This window comes from Heterocephalus glaber, unplaced genomic scaffold, assembly GCF_053883595.1.
Source record: "Heterocephalus glaber isolate CG9 unplaced genomic scaffold, H.glaber_assembly_v1.0 deba00001442, whole genome shotgun sequence".
Taxonomy (NCBI): domain Eukaryota; kingdom Metazoa; phylum Chordata; class Mammalia; order Rodentia; family Bathyergidae; genus Heterocephalus; species Heterocephalus glaber.
In genome coordinates, this window is record NW_028258296.1 from 64498 (window position 1) to 82876 (window position 18379).

The window sequence follows — 18379 nt, forward strand, 5'->3', positions numbered from 1 at the left end:
ACTACAGGAGCAAGTCAACTTTTAGCGGCAGGGAGAACCAGACTGTGTGTTCTGGTTTCCTTCCAACCACTGTGTCCCGCTACTAAGAACATGTAGAAATCTCTGGCAATCAATGTGTTTCTAGAAAACATTCTTTTTTATTTTGATTTTTTTTTTTTTGCTTAAAGTCTTTTATTGGTACATTTTAGGTAACCAATACGTTTACATTTATCACTGGGTGCTTGCACCTGTACATGATGCATCTTGGTTCTTATTTTTCCCCCATTACCTGTGCACCCTTCACTCCCTCCACCCTTACCCATTTACGAAGACTTTGTTTCCATTTTTTCCTTTTCTCATAATTTTTCCTTTCCCTTCTTTCCTTTCCCCTTCCCCTCCCACTTTCCCTTCCCCTTTGGGCCTTTTTTCCTATTTCACATTATCAATTATTCATTTTAATCATTTTAATCCTTATTTACACTTCCAGTTTCTCACACTAGAGAAACTATTCGATATTTACACATGTGTTCTATTTATTTCACTTAAAAGTATGGCCTCAATATGCATCCATTTAGCTATAAATGTCTCTAGTTTCTTGAGCTTTATGGCTGAGTAGTACTCCATTTTATTAAATAAAACAAACAAAAACCCCACATCTTCTTTATCCAGTCTCCAGTTGATGAGCAATTGGTCTGTTTCCAAGATTTAGCCATTACAAACTGTGCTGCTATGAACATGGGTGCACATATATCACTGTGGTATGATTCTTTTAATTCTTTTGGGAAGATCCCCAGCAGGGGCATAGCTGGGTCAAATGGGACCTCTAGTCCTAGTTCTTTGAGGTATCTCCATACGGATTTCCACAGTGGTTGCACCAGTCTACACTCCCACCAGCAGTGGAGAAGGATTCCTTTCTCCCCACACCCCCACCAGCATTTGTTATTGGTTGATTTCTTGATAGCAGCCATTCTTTGTAGGGTGAGGTGGAATCTCAGTGTTGTTTTAATCTGCATCTCTCCAATGACCAGTGATGTTGAGCATTTTTTCATATATTTATTTGCTGTCTTTACTTCTTTGTCTGAGAAATGTCTGTTCATTTCAGACTCCCATTTTTGAATTGAGTCTTTAAATTTGGGGGGTCTGAATTTTTTAAGTTCTTTATATATCCTAGATAGTAGCTCTTTGTCTGAGTTACAGCTGCTAAAAAATTTTTCCCACATTGTAGATTGTCTCTTAGCTCTGTTGGTGGTTTCTCTTGCAGTGCAGAAGCTTTTTAATAAGGTGAGATCCCAGTGGTTGATTTTTCATGCTAGTTCCCATGCTACTGAGATTTTGTTCATAAAGTCTTTTCCTATGCTTTTTATTTTGATTTTTAAAACTTTTTGCTTTTTCAGTAAGTTTGTGATACATAATGGATACATTCTTCATGATTTGGTAAATGTATGTGACACATTTTGATACTTTTTAATTTCCCTTCTCCACCTCTCCTTCCTCTCTCCCTTAGATCCTCTTCCAAACTTCAAAAGGTCTTTTTCTGTTTCCTATAATCTTTTATTTTGCTCTTTAAGTATTCATACTTTGAGTTTCTCATGTAAGAGAAAACATGATATTTAACCTTCTATGTCTTGTCTATTTCACTTGTTTAAATAAACTACAGGATAAGACACAAATATCTTAGAAATTGCAGCAGCATTCCTAGCCCATTGTGATTGGGAGCCAGCTTACCTTCTGCTTCTTGGATCCATCTAAGGGCTTCTATTTCCTGCACATATCAACAACACTTATTTCTTTAGGCTTTGCATTTAGGATCTCATGGTTTAGAATGCCATTTACATTCCTTTCTACTACAAGAAATCACCATAACTGTATTAATCAGGTTTCATCGGTGGGAAAAATCACTGCTCAGCATCCACAATTTTAAAAAATGAGTAGTTCATTTTGATTCATGTTTTCTGAGGGTTCAGTCCATGACTAGTTGGCTCCAAGCCAGAAGCATCATGGCAGAGGTATGTGGTAGAGCAAGGCTGCTTAGTTCCTGGCAGCTGGGAAGCAGAGCAGGGAAGAGTGCCAGAGAGGAAGGGGTCAGAGACAGATATAGCACCCTAGGTCACTCCTCCATGACCTGCCCAGACACACACAGGAGTGTGTTTACTAATTCCTGAGGCAGCTCCCAAGTGAATCAAGTTGACAAACATGGCACATGGCATCGCTTGTCAACCTGACACCTGGGCACATCTCCTTAAACCATACACAATCTCCAAGTTCATAATTCTGCCTAACATGATACAACTATTCTGCATACAATGAAAATGCAGCAATCCAAAGTCTCAACAGTTTCAGCATGGCTCAAAAGTCCAAGTCCATGTCTCCTCTCAGACTCAAGGCAAATGCTCAGCTGAGAACCTCTGTAAAATTCCAAAAGCATGTTAACTAATCCCAAAATAAAACAACACAAGATAAACACTCTCATTCCAGAAGGGAGGGATGGCAAGTGGAAAACAATGAAACCAAAGCAAGATCAAACCCCAGCAGGCCAAACATTAAGTCCTGTAGCTCCTTGTCTGATACTCAGGGCACATGGTTATAACATTTGAGTTTCAGAGGGCTTGTGCAGCCTCACCACTACGGCCTTGCTAGAGGCAGCCATACGTCTTCTCTCTAGGGCTGGTTCTACTTGCTACCTGTGGATTGCTCTGCAGTCTTTCTATCTTCCTAGCATCTTCAACTCCTGGAGTCTCTACTGTAGCTTTGTCTTCATTCGCACAGCTTTGCCTACAAACCTGTCAGGGGCACAATGCTTGGCCTCTCAGGCCTTCTTTTAAAAACTGAGTGAAAGCCTTCTTCTTTCTACAGCTCTTGAATTCTGTATGCCTGAAATAAACAACATCGCATGGATAGCACCAAGGTATATCAGAAGCTCAAGCAGTGGCCAACACACCTTGATCATAGCTGCAGCAGTCTTTGAGTGTTTGGATGGCTGTGCGATATTAAATGAATTTGAAACCTGGGAAGTAATTCCCTAGGAAGCCCTTCTCAAAGAAGGACCCCAGAAGCTCTCTTCTCAAATGAATACTTACGCTTGTGTACACTTGCTCCTATGATGAGTGGCATCTTGATAATTTCTGAGATGCCTGAAGCCATTTTTCTTCTTGTTGGTGTAAAAAGTACTGAGTTTCTTTTAAATGGTGCTAATCTCTTCAGCAATCACACCTCCTTTCACCCCAACTTTACACACTGTTCCTTTTGGGCCAAAATTTAAATTTTTAAAATTTTCCTGCTCTAGTTTTTGCCCCAGATTCTCCATGCAAATGTGACTAAAAGCAGCCAACAGTACAAATGCCACATCCTAAACACTGGGCTGTCTTGAAATTTATACTGTCAGATCAAGTAGTCTACAGCTTTTAATTGTGGTGTTCTGTAAAGTCTCAGGACATAGGCAAAATGTAGACATTTTTTTTTTTTTTGCCAGAATGAAATAGGCATGGTTCAATTTCCAATGGAGTTCTTTGTTGGGAGCAATGCTGCATAATTCTAGGGAAAAATCATTTGAGTAGGCCTAGTTCTCCTGCCTACAGCCCAGCTAGGACATTCCAGACATAATTGCATTTTGGCCTCTGGTCACAACTGAGACCTCAGTGATCCCTGGATGCTTCAATCTCCAGGACAAGACCACACCTGTGGGAGACGCCAGGGAGGAACCAACTCTTCATCTGCATAGTTCCTCATTGTTCTTGGATTTCCACTGCCCCCAGCCTTCTGTTACACCTTGTTTATCCCAATGTGAAGTACTGAACTCTGCATTTCACTTGTTACATCTGTTTCCCCATGTACTGAATAAAAGGTGCTGCAAGCTAGGGGGTTTTTGTCTTTGCTGCCCTGAGCAGCACTGATCAGACCCAAAGCTCAGCTTCTTCTCAGTCTCATTTGTCTAACTTTCCTGTAATTTGCTGTGTGCTGCTGTGGCTCGCAGGAGACCAGGACTCACTGCAGAGGTTCTGGTAACGTCCCCTTCCCCTGTTCCCTACAGTTCTTGTCCCCAACTGAAACCTCCTGAGCCTGGCCTTTATTTTCTGCATTCCTATCAGCATTCTAATCTTTAGAACTCCACCCAGAACCACTCATCTGCCTCTACTTACAGCAATCTAAAGCTTCAAAAAGTCAAATCTCCAAAAATTTCCCAATTCCTCCTGAAAACCAGTACCAAAGCCTCTGAACCATGTCATCCTGTGTAGTCACAGGAACAATTCCAGTTTTCTGGTATCAATTTTCTGTATTAGTCATTTTTCCAGACAAACTTCCTGACATCTACAACTTAAAGGAGTTTATTTTGGCTTATGGATTTAGAAAGTTCAGTCCATGGTTGGCTGGCTCCCAAGCAGGAACATCATGGTAGAGGGACATTGGTGATGCTTAGTTCATGACAGCTGGGAAGCAGAGCAGGAGGGACACTAGAGAAGAAGGAGCCAGGGACCAAATATAGTATCAAAAGGTCACAACTGCATAGTCCACCAGGTAGTCTCAGAAATGTGCTTTAATAATCCCCTCAAATACTCCCAAAGCAGTCAGTCTGACACTTAAGCTTATTTGTCACAATCACCTTTGGAAACTCAGCTAAAAATTTTTGTGTGACCCTTATGTCCTTCCCCCAATAATAAAAGTAATTTTGGGAGCAATCCAGTTCTTCCTTTGGCTTCCTACTGGAAATGCATCCTACTGGACAGGTAATGTCCCTTACTTTCAAATATAGTGGTACCACAGTTCATGAATGCTTTTGTTTGCAAACAATTTGGTTCATAAGCACAAGCATGTGGCAAAATTTTGTTTTTGTTTGCAAACTCTGCATCAGGTGACAAACTCAACCACAGCTGGAAGCAACCAGTTCAGGTTCTTTATTTCCCAACTTTATTACTGAAACTTCCTTTGACATGGTTTCCCTACCTCCATTCTTTTCTCCTTCAATCATTCTCCAAATAGTTGTGAGAGCATGATGTCCAGAAACCAATATTATTAGCCAGTTATTTTACATTAAGCACTCTGATGGTTGTCCATCCTTGCTAGAATGACTTCCAAATATTTTGATTTTGCACATTTATTGGTAAAATGCTTTTTACCCACAACACAGATTTGTTTAGGTATCTCTACTGCCATAGTAATAAATTATATATATAATAAAAGGTACTATAATATAATAAAATATTGTTGTTAATAGTCTATAGAAGAAACTTTTTACACTAATATAATGTCTTTGATGAGAGCACAATGATTGAATATAACTGGTGTTTTTGAAACTCACTGATCAAAGCTGTCAGACTTCCATTTTATTTGGATATTTCATTACAATGGCTGTGAAGCACTATTATTATTTAAGAAAACTTCCATGGAAGGGTTTTCTGTAACCTTTAGTGCAGATGCAAATGTGCTTTGGAAATTGACTTAAAGAACTGGATCCCAGCTCTCTAGATGGCATTCAGAAGTCCTCAGGGCTGGCCCACACTACCCTTCTACTCTGTCCTTGAGCATGATCTCTGCTCTTGACGCACTTGGTCTCATGCCTGTGGGAAAGCCTGTTGGTCCATGGAAGCAGCATACCCCTTCACATTTCCATGCCTCTGTGTGTGAACAGATGTACTTGACCCCCTTTGTCTTCTAGGGGTTTCTAGTCATCTTTTAAAGGTTTCAATATACATTTGTCTTTGAGCTTTCCCAAATCTCATCCTTAGAACCAATTGCTTTCATGTTTGGTGCTTGGACAATATCTTTATATTTCCTTCAACTATAGTTCTTTTCAGCGTATTGTAGATTTTTGGTTTACTTATCATTATTTCCTGGAAATCTTGAGGGAACAAACTGTATGTCTTTGACAACATTCCCATTTTATGCCAGGAGTTCAAAAAATGATAGTGGATTGAGTAAATGAACACCAGTCATTGTCATTATGTTTGCCCTGGTCTGCATAGTGGGAGACCTGGATACCCTGAGTCTGGAAGCTTTTCTTGTTCTTCTTTTGCAGAAGCCTTAACAGGGACTTTTCTTAATGATTCTAGTCCCCAGCAGGTGTTCTGCTCCACACCTCTGCCCCCACCCAACACTGCTGCTATTGTCTACCCTGTGACTCTCAAGGAAAAAGAAGTGAAATATTCCACTGACTATTTTGGATACTGAGGCTTTATTCACCCTATTGTTGGTCTCTGTTGCGTGACCTGACATTCAGGGATGGAGGAGGGAGATAACCAATTGAAAAACCTAAATAAGACACAAAGGAGACATCCTCTAACAATTAATGAATTACATCCTGGACTGAACGTTCTGTTATCAATTCAATATCATGGGCACTTCAAGGGCTCTAAGCAGCTATGGATTCCATTTCCCAGAACCCCACTCCCCTATGGTTTTGGGTTATAAGAAGCATTAGCAGGAGGTCTGGAAAGTTTGAAGAGAAGGAGGAGCTGTTGTTCTCCAGTCAGCTGCAGCCCCAAGTGAGCACAGATGCAGAATTCTCAGAGGTTTCCCTGTAAGCACTCAAGACTGTTTGCGTTGAGGCCAGAAGCCGATGGGATTGGTGGGAGCTTCTCAGCATTCTCGCCACCTGATTGACTTTGTGGCTAGCCTCAGGTCCCCAGGTTGCACCTTCAGTGTTGGTTCCCTCGACACCTGCTTCCTCTGCTTTTCCAATTGGCGTCTCAGGACTTCACACCTGGGGTACACAAAGTTTTTTCTGTGTACCTTTTTTCTTAGCATCTCTTGTAGTCCTAGAGTTTACAGAGTGAATGAGATAGCTAAGATGTTCACCAGGTGCATCAGGTGTCAAAATCATGGCCAGGATATAGTGATTTAGAATATCAGGCATTCACTCCTCCCAGCTCCATGGGTCAGGGCTTTGAGCAGAGCCTCCGAGAATGCCCGTCCAGCCATACATGGGCCTGTTGTTGTGGCCCTGAAATGGGGAGGAGTCTCGTCTGATGTCTGAGGCATCAGTGTTGGCTCTCTCCTGTAGTTGCTCCATTCTCCTTCTACCTCTCCATCCATATGGTTCTCACCACTCAGGGGTCTAGCTTGAGTTTCTTTCATGGTAGCTGGCATCCTGCAGGGTAAAAGCAGAAGCTACAAGGCCTCCTGCAGCCTGAGCCAGACTCAGCATACGTTTGCTACTTTCTATTGCTCAGAGCCAGTAACCAGAGGGAAGGCAGCTAGATCCTCCCTCTTTTTAAAAAAATTAATTTATTATTATTATTATTTTTTGGTACCAGGGATCAAACTCGGGACCTTGTGCTTGTGTGGCAGGCACCAGAACCACTTCGCTAAATCCCCGCCCCCTAGGGGGGAAAGGAAAGTCATTATGAAGAGTATGGGAGGGACTGTGGAGGCTGCTTTGGGGAGTGATCTCCATTCCAACAAAGTAAAACGAGGTACAGAGAGGGCAAGTAACTTACCCAGCTTCTAGTAGCAGGGTCGACATTTTTCCCTGATCAATTCAGCCCCCACACTCTGTTCTTTGCCACCACCCTATGTTGTTTTACCACTTCCTTTTTGAAATCTCTAATATTTTTCTGCCCACATGTTTGTGTGTCTAATTCCCACATGGCCTTCTAGGTCCAAAAAAATGCCACCTTTTTTCTGTCCCGGCCCGCGGGTAAGTCAACGGAGACCCTAGAGGGGGAGCGAGGATGAGAGGGGACAGGGGACACGAGAGATGGAGACAAGACAGGTTTCTGATCAAGTCTCGTTTATTGCAGAAGCTGTTACAACATATATACCGTAGGGCTAGAGGGGAGGAGCAAGAGAAGGGTACTGGGGCTACTTCCTTGTTGCCGGGTAGATTTGCAGCAGGCCCGGATATGTCCGTAAAAGGCACTCAAGAGTTCTAGCGGGGGGGCAAGGCCCCCCACAGGTCCTCCCTTTAAAATTATAATTTTAGAAAGGCGTCAGGAGAGCCAAGCCTGCGGGGGCTGAGCCTGTCTTGGGTCAGAGCAACACACGTGTCTGCACCGTGCACCTTACCCGTCATCGGTTAACCAGAGAATCAAGGCTCTGGCACCTGTCTTAGGCGGCACACGAGGGCTCTCTCATTGCATGGCACGCTTGCTCAGTTGCCCGTCATTGGCTTGCCAGCCCACTCACCAGGTGGGGCGAGAACACTTTGCCACGGCAAGGACCTAATCGATGGTCCGACATTCGTCCTGGTCAGCCATTGCCAATCTATTATAGTAGACCTGTATGGGCGCTGTTTTTATTGCCTCTATCTGGGCTCTAAGAAAGGCCATGATTTTGTTATAAAGTACAGGCCCTAAAGAAATGAGCAAGAGTAGACCCAATAAGGGTCCCAGCAAAGGGAGGAGATAAGGGAGGAAACCATTGAGGCCAGTCCAGAGGGGATTTTGAGTGAATTTTTGTCGTCATCTGTTTAAATCTTCCTGAAGTTCGCAAATTTTTCCCCTGACGATCCCAGATTTGTTGGCATAAAAACAGCAATGTTCATTTAAGGCTAGACTGTGAATAAGAGAGTTAAGCTACCCTGATTAAGCTTTTGAAGATAACCAATGTGGACATGCTACAATAACATATTCAGAACTTAACCAATATGAACGTTTTGTAACAACATATTTAGTGCTTAAATATCAAGGACAACCAATACAATCAATTTATAACATATTTAGATAATATTCATTGTGATATGTCTCCCATAAGATTATATAATATAAAATTTACTAGGGGGTCCCTTTAATGAATTAAGACCAGAATAATCATTTTCTGGGTGGCCACTTCTATATTTATCAAAGGGAGTTCCCATCTATAATCGTTTTGACAAACAATTAAGAATATATATCTTTTTATTTTATAACTGTTAATTGTAATTTGATTGTTGCGTGTGGGTAACAATGCACGTCACTTTCATAAAATAAATTTCAGTGGTACTTTGATCAATTAACAACCTGGGAAGAAAAGCATGTCTTTAGTTTAATAATATTATCTATAAGTCAATTTAACAATAGGCGAATATCCTTTGAAGAGGAAGGAACATATTGAGCTCAACTGTACAAACACAAACAACAGACAATAGACAAACATATAAGACAGTGTGTAAAATTAGGGTGTACCCAAATATAACTAGCCAAATTGAATTATACTATACTCTTGATGATTATTAGATTGTAATTGTAGGTGCCATTGTTAACTGGTTAAGATTGGACAACGTCAGGTCATCGGCATCATCAGCACACCTATCAACTTGTTTTACTAGGCGTTCTGGGAGCCACCTGGCTGACTTCATTTCCTTGGAGTAAATACACACCGATCCTCAGCCCCAGATAAGTACAGGATCCGGCCCGTGCCATGAGTGGTCCAGGGGGTCTTTCCACATCACCGAGGCAAATTGTCGTTGCGTCTCTGGTTGCCAGAAACGATTGGCTGCAGATAAACCTTTGGCATCCAAATTTAAGAAGTTAAGAATAAATAGTGCATGTGATATCAGATTTCTAGGAGACCCCTTAGTAGGATACCATTCCCCCTTTTTTATTTTGTCTAAAGTAATTTTAAGTGTGAGATTAGCCCTTTTTATAATACCTTGTCCCTGTGGATTATATGGGATTCCCGTTATATGTGTTATTGTAAATTGTTTGTAAAATTTGGAGAAGCCAGAGCTGATATAGCCAGGACCATTATCTGTTTTAATTTGTTGTGGGCAGCCAAGCACTGAGAAGGCAGTGAGGAGATGAGCAATGACGTGTTTAGTAGCTTTCCCAGATTGCAGGGTGGCAAATATGAATCCACTATATGTATTAATGTTGACATGTATATATTTAAGATTTTCAAATTTAGGGTAATGTGTGATGTCCATTTGCCATAGGGCATTTGGAATCAAGCCACGAGGATTAACTCCCAGATGAGGTGTAGGAAGGTGCAGAGTGCACGTAGGGCAGGCCTTAACAATTTGTCTAGCTTGTTCTCTAGTAAGCTTATACATAAGGCGAAGCGTGTGAGCATTAAGATGATGGAATTGGTGTGCCTTCTGTGTTTGGTCAATCGGACTGGGGGCATCAGTATTTATTGAATAGGCAAAAGCCTGAGGTCTTGTGGCTAGGTCTGCTAAGCGGTTGCCCTCTGCAAGTGGGCCGGGTAGGTTAGAGTGGGCGCGAAGGTGCCCAATGAAAAAGGATTTGGATCGTTTTCTGATTAGATCTTGTAATTGGAGGAAAAGACCACCAGTCTGAGAGGCAAGTTTGATCAGTCCACATGTTTCTAATAAGGGAACAGATTGGGCAATGTAAGCACTGTCAGTAAAGAGATTAAAAGCTCGGGCAGGAAATGCGGTAAAGACCGCTATGACTGCCTGGAGCTCGGTTAACTGGGCCGAAGAGTGGGCGGTTTGGAACTGGACAATGTTATTATCCCACACATAGGCAGCCATTCCAGTGGAAGAACCGTCTATAAAAACGGGTAGAGCCTCTGGCAGAGGAAAGCAAGAAGTGATCTTCGGGAAAATGAAGTCATGTCTGTTGGCAAAGTCAATAAGTTTGCTGGGAGGATAGTGGTTGTCCAATAACCCTGAATAAGAAGCAAGAGCAATTGGGCAGGAATCGGTGGTTTGTATAAGCCAATCGACCTGGTCCTTAGGGTAGGGTTGGATAATGACATCAGGTTCTTTTCCAAAGTACATCTTTCCATGGTCTCTGCCCAAGATAACTAGGTCTGCAACTGCAACATAATAGGGGTAAAAGACCCGCTTAGGGGAAACTGGGAGATGAACCCACAAAAGGGGAGCGGTTTGCCAAAAGACAGCAGTGGGAGAGAGGGAGGTTTTGCAGATGATATACTGTAAAGGAGAGTTATAATCCATAAAAGTAATTGTTTGATTTTGAATGGCTTGTTCCACTGTACTGATGGCTTTGCGCCCCTCGGCAGTGAGCTGTCGAGGTGAAGTAGGGTGGTTATCACCTTGTAGGGTATCATAGAGAGGCTTCAGGTCATGTTTAGTGAGCTTTAAATAGGGCATAAGCCAATTAATGTCTCCTAGCAATTTTTGGAAGTCATTTAAAGTCTTAAGACCGTCCAGCCGCAAGGTAAGCTTTTGGGAGGAAATGTGACGTCCCTTTATCTGAAATCCAAGGTAGTTATAAGGGTCTTTTAGTTGAACCTTATCAGGGGCAATCTGGAGGCCATGAGATTTAAGTGCCCGTCGAAGGTCAGCATAACAAGCTAAAACCTCACTTCCTAATTGCCCCGCTACAAGGATATCATCCATGTAATGGATAATATACATTTGAGGCCAATTGTCTCGGGTGGATTGGAGTGCCGCGGCTACAAATGACTGGCACAGGGTGGGACTATTGGCCATGCCTTGGGGCAGAACCAGCCATTGAAAGCGCTGCATTGGGGTACAGAAATTGGTCGCTGGAAGGCTAAATGCGAAGCGTTTTTGATCAGCAGGATGTAAGGGAATGGTGAAAAAGCAATCCTTTAAATCAATAATAATCTTGTAATACCCAAGGGGAATGGCTACCGGCGAAGGGAGACCAGGTTGTAAAGCTCCCATGAGTACCATGGTTTTATTAACTGTTTTAAGATCTTGTAAGAGTCTCCATTTTTCCGACCGTTTTTTAATGACAAAAATGGGAGTATTCCAAGGGGAGTGGCTAGGAATAATATGGCCAGCATGAAGCTGTTCCTGCACCAACTGTTGAGCTGCTGACAATTTCTCCTTAGAGAGGGGCCACTGATCGACCCACACTGGATCATCTGAGAGCCAGGTAATCTTTTTAGCATGGGCCGCAGGAGTGTCAATGGCCCCTATGGAAAATGGCCTAGCCCTGCCCGAGGGGGCCGAGGGACAGGCTCAATGGGGTGAGTAAGGTTTGTAGGGTGTTTCCCCAGTCCCGTTCCTGGAATGTACCCATTTTTAAACATCTGCATAGTGACAATTTTATTGGGGCTGGAAATAATTATCCCCATTTGTGATAGTAAGTCTTTTCCCCATAGATTAATAGGTAACCCTGAAATGATATAAGGTTGAATGGTGCCCTGATTACCATCTTGGTCTCTCCAGGTCAGATCTTTGGCACTTTGTTTAGGATTTTCACTCTGACCTATACCCCCGAGATGGGTGAGGGTGTCTTTTAATGGCCATGCCTGAGGCCAATCCTCTCCCTTTATGATAGTTACATCGGCACCAGTGTCAACCAGCCCAGAAAATTGTCTCCCATCTAACCACAAGGTCACGAGAGGCTTTTGTGCTGAAAGTATCTCTGACCAGTAAACATCAGATGAGCCGAATCCCTGGCTGCCTCGGGCGTTGTTTAGAGCCTTATTAGAGGTAGAGAGAAGGGGAAGGAGTAGCAATTGAGCAAATCTTTGGCCTGATTGAATGGTATTAATAACTTTGGGAGAAGAAACCATAACTTTAATTTCCCCAGAGTAGTCATTATCTATCACTCCTGGGTAAACCAACAGCCCATTTATGGTACTACTGCTTCGGCCTATTACGAGGCCAAAAGTCTCTCTAGGTAAGGGTCCAAAGACTCCTGTGGCGAGGGCCTGGACTCCCATTTCTGGGGTCAATACTGTGTGGGTGGTGGCACTGAGGTCCAATCCGGCACTTCCTTTTGTGGCTCTGATGAGGTCTGAAATGGATTGCTGTTTATTGGAGCAAAATTGAGCGCCCCGTAAATTTGTTTGGAGTTGGGGGCCTGGGGCTGGCCCCCTTTCCCGTTTCCCGAATTCGAATCCTTAAGAGGGGGAAGGGGTCGGCCCTGGGCATCAGTTTTGGATCGGCACTCACTCGCCCAATGCCTCCCCCGATTACATCGGGGGCAGGGCCCGGGGGGCGGAGCATTGGGGCCCTGCATTTTAGTGGTCGGGCATTCTCTAGCAAAATGGCCGGTGGCCCCACACCGGAAACACTTATTGCCGACGTGGCGTTGCAAAAATTGTTTGACTGTGAAGCCTTGCATGGCGGCCGCCATGGCAAGGCCCTGTTGGTAGGCGGCCCCAATCTCAGAACAAAGGCGAATGTAGCCGGAAAGGTCAGTTTTCTTTTTATAGGGGCGGATAGCGGCCTGACAGGCGGCATTGGCGTTCTCAAAAGCAAGCTGTTTAACAAAATCTGTCCCTGTCTCCGCGCTCCCAAAAATCCGGCCTGCCGCCGTGAGAAGGCGGTGGACAAAGTCCGCAAATGGCTCGTCTGGGCCCTGCCGAATGTTAGCGAGGGAGGCACTCACGTCTCCTTTGGAGGGGAGCTTTTTCCAGGCCCTAGTGGCGGCGGTCTGAATCTGGGCATATAACCCCGCATCAAATTGTGTTTGTTGGTCGTTGGCGGCGTAGGCCCCCTCCCCAAGGAGCATGTCAAGCACCCATCCATTCCCCGCCTGAGCATTGCGCCTAGCAGTTTCTCGGCAATTTTTAACATATTTAGATTTCCATAATAAATAATCACCTCCTGTAAGGGTGGCGCGGGCCAGAGTCTGCCAATCAATTGGGGTGAGCCAATTTTCTGCCACCGATTCTAAAATAGCCATGGTGTAAGGTGCAGTGGCCCCATATTGAGCTGCAGCCGTTTTAAATTTTTTAATGACCTTAAAATCAAAACCACTGTGGTGTCTTCACGCCTGTCTCTGTGTGTCAGTAGTTTTAGTTACGGGAAAGGCTTCCGCATTTTTAAGTTTCAGGGATACTCCCGACCCGGATGGCACCCTAGGGGCCGCCCCTCTAACGGGGGGTCGTGGCTTAAGTTTGTCTTCTCTACGGACATTTTTATGGGCTTTGCCTGTTCTTAAGCCTTCAAGCTGGGTAATAAGTTCTTGGTGTTCCTTTTCTAACCTTATCTGTTCTTTTAGAAATTCTATTTTGTCCCGGAGTTCCTTTTGGGGATCAACAACAGGACATGCCAGAGTGGGAGTGTCGGGGCCTGAAGAGATATAAGGAGGGGGATATCCGGAGTCGCCCCACAATGCTCCCCCCGCGGGCTCCTCCGACCCGGAGCCCTCTTGGGGCGGATCTGGGGGCGGAGGCGGGCCACGATAGGCTTGAAGGGAGGGATATAGGGGCGGAACCTTCCGCGAGGGTGGGGCTGTCCTAGAGGCGGTGGCGGAAAGCAAGGAAGCAGGGGTTCGGCGAGGCCCTGCCCTACAGGGCTTGGCAGGGTTCGTGGCCGTTTGGGGTTGGTCCGAAGGGACGTCATGTCCGTCGGGGGCGGGATCGTCGTCACTGTCAAAGGACATCAAGTCCTCTTCTTTGTCTGACAAAGAAGTCGTGGTCTCAACGGGCCTGGGCCCCGGCGCCATATTGGCCCGGGAGACTGCGTCAGAATCACTGGCGGGTGTCAGCCCCTTACCATCTCGGAGAGCTACCTCCCCAGCCTGTATAGCCTGCGCCACCAGTGGATCCCTCGCTTTATGAGAAATAATATCATTAATCAAATTCCAATATGAGAACGCCGCAATAGGGACCTTCCCGGGTCCGCAAGTGGCATAATAATCCTGGAGAGCTTCCCCCACCTTTTTCCATCTCTGTTCGTCAATGGTTCCCTCAGCAGGGAACCAGGGACAGAGATCTTTAATATAATCAAAAAATCTTAACAACTGTTTGACTGTAACCTTTACCCCTCGTGCCTGTAATGTCTTCTTGAGACCTTGCACAAACAATTCGTGCTGACTAATGCCCTGTCCCATAATCGCTGCTCAACTTACCGAGGTGCAAAAAGACGGCAGGTCCACGTCAATTGCAAGCCTCTCCCGTGTCGAGTGTGTTCTTTGTTCCTCAATCTTAATCTTAGGGCCCCTGAGCAGCGTCCTTCACTGGATCCCCCATTCTCTGGCCCCACGTTGGGCGCCACTTGTCCCGGCCCGCGGGTAAGTCAACGGAGACCCTAGAGGGGGAGCGAGGATGAGAGGGGACAGGGGACACGAGAGATGGAGACAAGACAGGTTTCTGATCAAGTCTCGTTTATTGCAGAAGCTGTTACAACATATATACCGTAGGGCTAGAGGGGAGGAGCAAGAGGAGGGTACTGGGGCTACTTCCTTGTTGCCGGGTAGATTTGCAGCAGGCCCGGATATGTCCGTAAAAGGCACTCAAGAGTTCTAGCGGGGGGGCAAGGCCCCCCACATTTTTCTATTAGTTTGAGCTTAAAATGAATAGTCGTCAAACTCAGTCTTCCCTTGCATTTCCCTTAATGTCCGGTAAAATCCCAGATAATAAAATCAGACCTGTCCTTGAATGTCTTAATATTTTAATGTATGTGTATGGTCTTTATTGTCCACAAATCTGTAGGAACCCTTTCTTGTTTGTGTCTCTATCTCTTGGACCATAAGATCTAGAATATAACAATAAATCAGAAATGCTAAATAAGTGGACATGTGAATGAGTCCACCATAGTTTTGAAAAACAAAACACAACAGAAACCTCTGACCTCTCTGTGCACCAGGAAATAGTCACTAAAAGAAAGCTCCCAGAGTCTGGGCCTACTCTTTCTAGTCTCCTGGACCCTTGCCTTTTATCCGGACTTTGTTCCTTTTCTATTCTGTCTCCATCTAACTTCTGTCCCTGGGCTTGGTACCATAATTTTGGCTCAGCTTTTCTATGCTGATGCTGACATCTTAATTTTTCCCCCTGTTCTTCATGGAGAAACACTTTGGATTGGATCTTCTTTGTTTCCCTCCTCTGCCATCCAAACTGTGCCTTTGGCCGCTGCATTATAATCACCATGAAAAGAGAGACAAGGCCTATTTTCTCATCAATTACCACCCAATAGCATGTTCAATAAATATGTGGTTTGAACTGAACCCATGTCCTTAACCAGGATCACCTGCTCCCTAATGAGACTGGGCTCAGACCGATTGAAGGAAGAATAATGAAGTTCCTTGGGAGCTGCCTTCATAGCTGGCAATAGAAAGAGGACAGGTTTTCTTCGAAGGATTTCCTAGGCCCAGTAGGCTGAGGAGTACCCAAGGAACCAAGCCCAACATGGCCATAATGAACTCTGTGTCAGAGGGGCCAACCAAGGGCCAATTCCCTCTCCACGTGGTGTTTTCCCCCTAAACTTCCTGGAAGCTGCTTTGCTTATTTAACTTTCCTTAATAACTAGCAGGTGGCTTCTGTCTGGGCAATCATCAACATTGCTTAGCAGTGGCAGATTCAAGAGGAGGCAAGGGACTTGTTAGGGAGAGAATCCAGATGCCAACATGTCGATGCCAGGTAAAGTTATCAGGCACCATCTAACTGGTGTTGGAAGCAATGGGGACAGCTGAGAGGGGTATTTGGGAGAATCCTTCTTGGCAGGGGTATTCTGCTATAAACAACCAGGAGGAATCAGAGGTGGCAATGACAATGGAAACCAGGAGCTACTGCAGGATGGACAACGGTTCTTTTCTGAGTCCTCAGTGTCTCATTTGATGTTAGAAAAGGTTCCCAATCAGTGTGCAGTGAACATGAACTGGTACTCACCAGTTATCCATGGATTGATCTGTGCAACACATGTGTCGAGGCCCTGCAGTGTACAGGGCTCTATCCAACACACAGAGGCACTTGGGATGCCACAGACCTAGTCCCTCCTGATTAAAACAAAAGAATTATTTACTTGCCTTCATTTCACTTAAAATTTTTTATTTTTAATATTTCTTATTAACAAATCATAATTGTATTTATTTATCAGGTACAATGTGATGTTTTGATGTGGTTAAGTACATTTATACAGCAGAACAAGCAAACCAGTAGTTTACCAAGCTTTAGAGGGGGAGGTCAGGTAGGCAACAGATAAAGATGGAAGGGCCTTCTGCAGCTGGAAGACAGCAAAAGTCAAAGTCTGTGCGGCCCCAAAAGTGTGAGAACTAAGTATGAGCACAGTGTTAGAGAAGGCCAGGAAGGCCTGCCCAGGCCCCAGGTGGAAAAGGTCAATCCTCCCCCACAGGCTTGGTGTCTGGCAGCGCTTCAGGTGCAGGCTCACGAAGCCCCGTGATTCTGAAGGAGGCTCATGGTCTGGGGATGAGCATGGGAAGTACTGAGAATGCGCTGAGAGGCAACATTGAGCCCCTGTTCTGTGCTGGACACTGTTCTAGGCCCTGCGGCACCCGACACACTACACAGACCCTAAGGACCGACTGTCTTCACTTAGGAGAAATAAACTAGTGAAAAAAGAGCAAATGGATATGTGCTATTCTTCTGAGCAGAGATGGTGTCTGTAACACGCAGGGAGCGTAAGTGGATAGAGAGAGCAGTGTGTGCACGGGCATAGTTCTGTGAGCACCCAGTGGCTATGTTCACCGGGACAGAGGAAGCTCGTGTGGCTGATTTATTTCACCTAACATTATGGCCTCAAGGTGCACCCATTTTCCTACGAATGACTTGTTTATTCTTGGTGGCAGAGTACTACTCCATTGTGTATAAATACCACATTTCCTTTACCCATTTATGTGTTGGTGGACATGTAGGCCAATTCCTAAATTTAGACATTACGAGTAAACGCTGCTATAAACATGGGTATGCATGTGTCACTGTAATAGGAAGTCTTTAACTTGTTCAGAAAGATACCTAGAACATATGAATAGTACAGGCAAGAGTACAGGGAGAAAATGAACCCTTCTACATTGTTAGTGGGAATACTGACTAGTACAACCACGACGGCAATCCATACGGAGAGTCCTCGAAAAACTAAAGACAGAAATTCCTTTGGACTTAGCTATTGCTCTTCTAGGAGCTCTTCTGGAATTGCAGTCTTACCTTATCAGGCACTAGTGGTGTGGGGTTTTAGCAAGTGGGATGTCTGCGCTGCTGTCTACAAAAGCTTCCTGCCTCTGCTCTTTCCCACTTCCCCACTCCAGGAATGGTCGAGACCAGGCCTGCCTCCTCATGTCTTGTGGTATAAGTGAAAATCTTGCGACGCTGTAACTACTGTTCCAAGCCTAAGGCAGATGCACATTCATATTCTGATTGCAAGACAGACTAGAAAATTGAAACCTAGCCTCTACTTTGTGAAGATGGCATGCAAAATATGAAAATTACTCAAATATGGAAAATGTATCTAAAGTTCATGGTTGGCTATGAATTGGACAAATTTCTACTGCAGTCCAAATATCTTTCCTCTGGAAAATGAGGATGGATATTCTATAGTATGAATTTGTTTAAAAAAAAATAAATTCTGATTTAGTACTTCTATTCTGCATGTCATGGGAAGCTAATGAAAATTTTTTTAGCAGACAAATAACTCTTCATGACATTTGTATTGGAGAGAATACATTAGAAGAAAAAAAATAAGCAATGTACACTTCTATCCGTATCACCAAACCAAACACTTTTGGTTTTGTCACTTTTATGGTGGTTGTTCATTGATTACGAAGTCACAGGTTTTAGGTTTCAGACAGTGGTGGGTGAGTGGCCAAAGGCACAAGTTACTGAGATTAAGGAAATCTAAGCC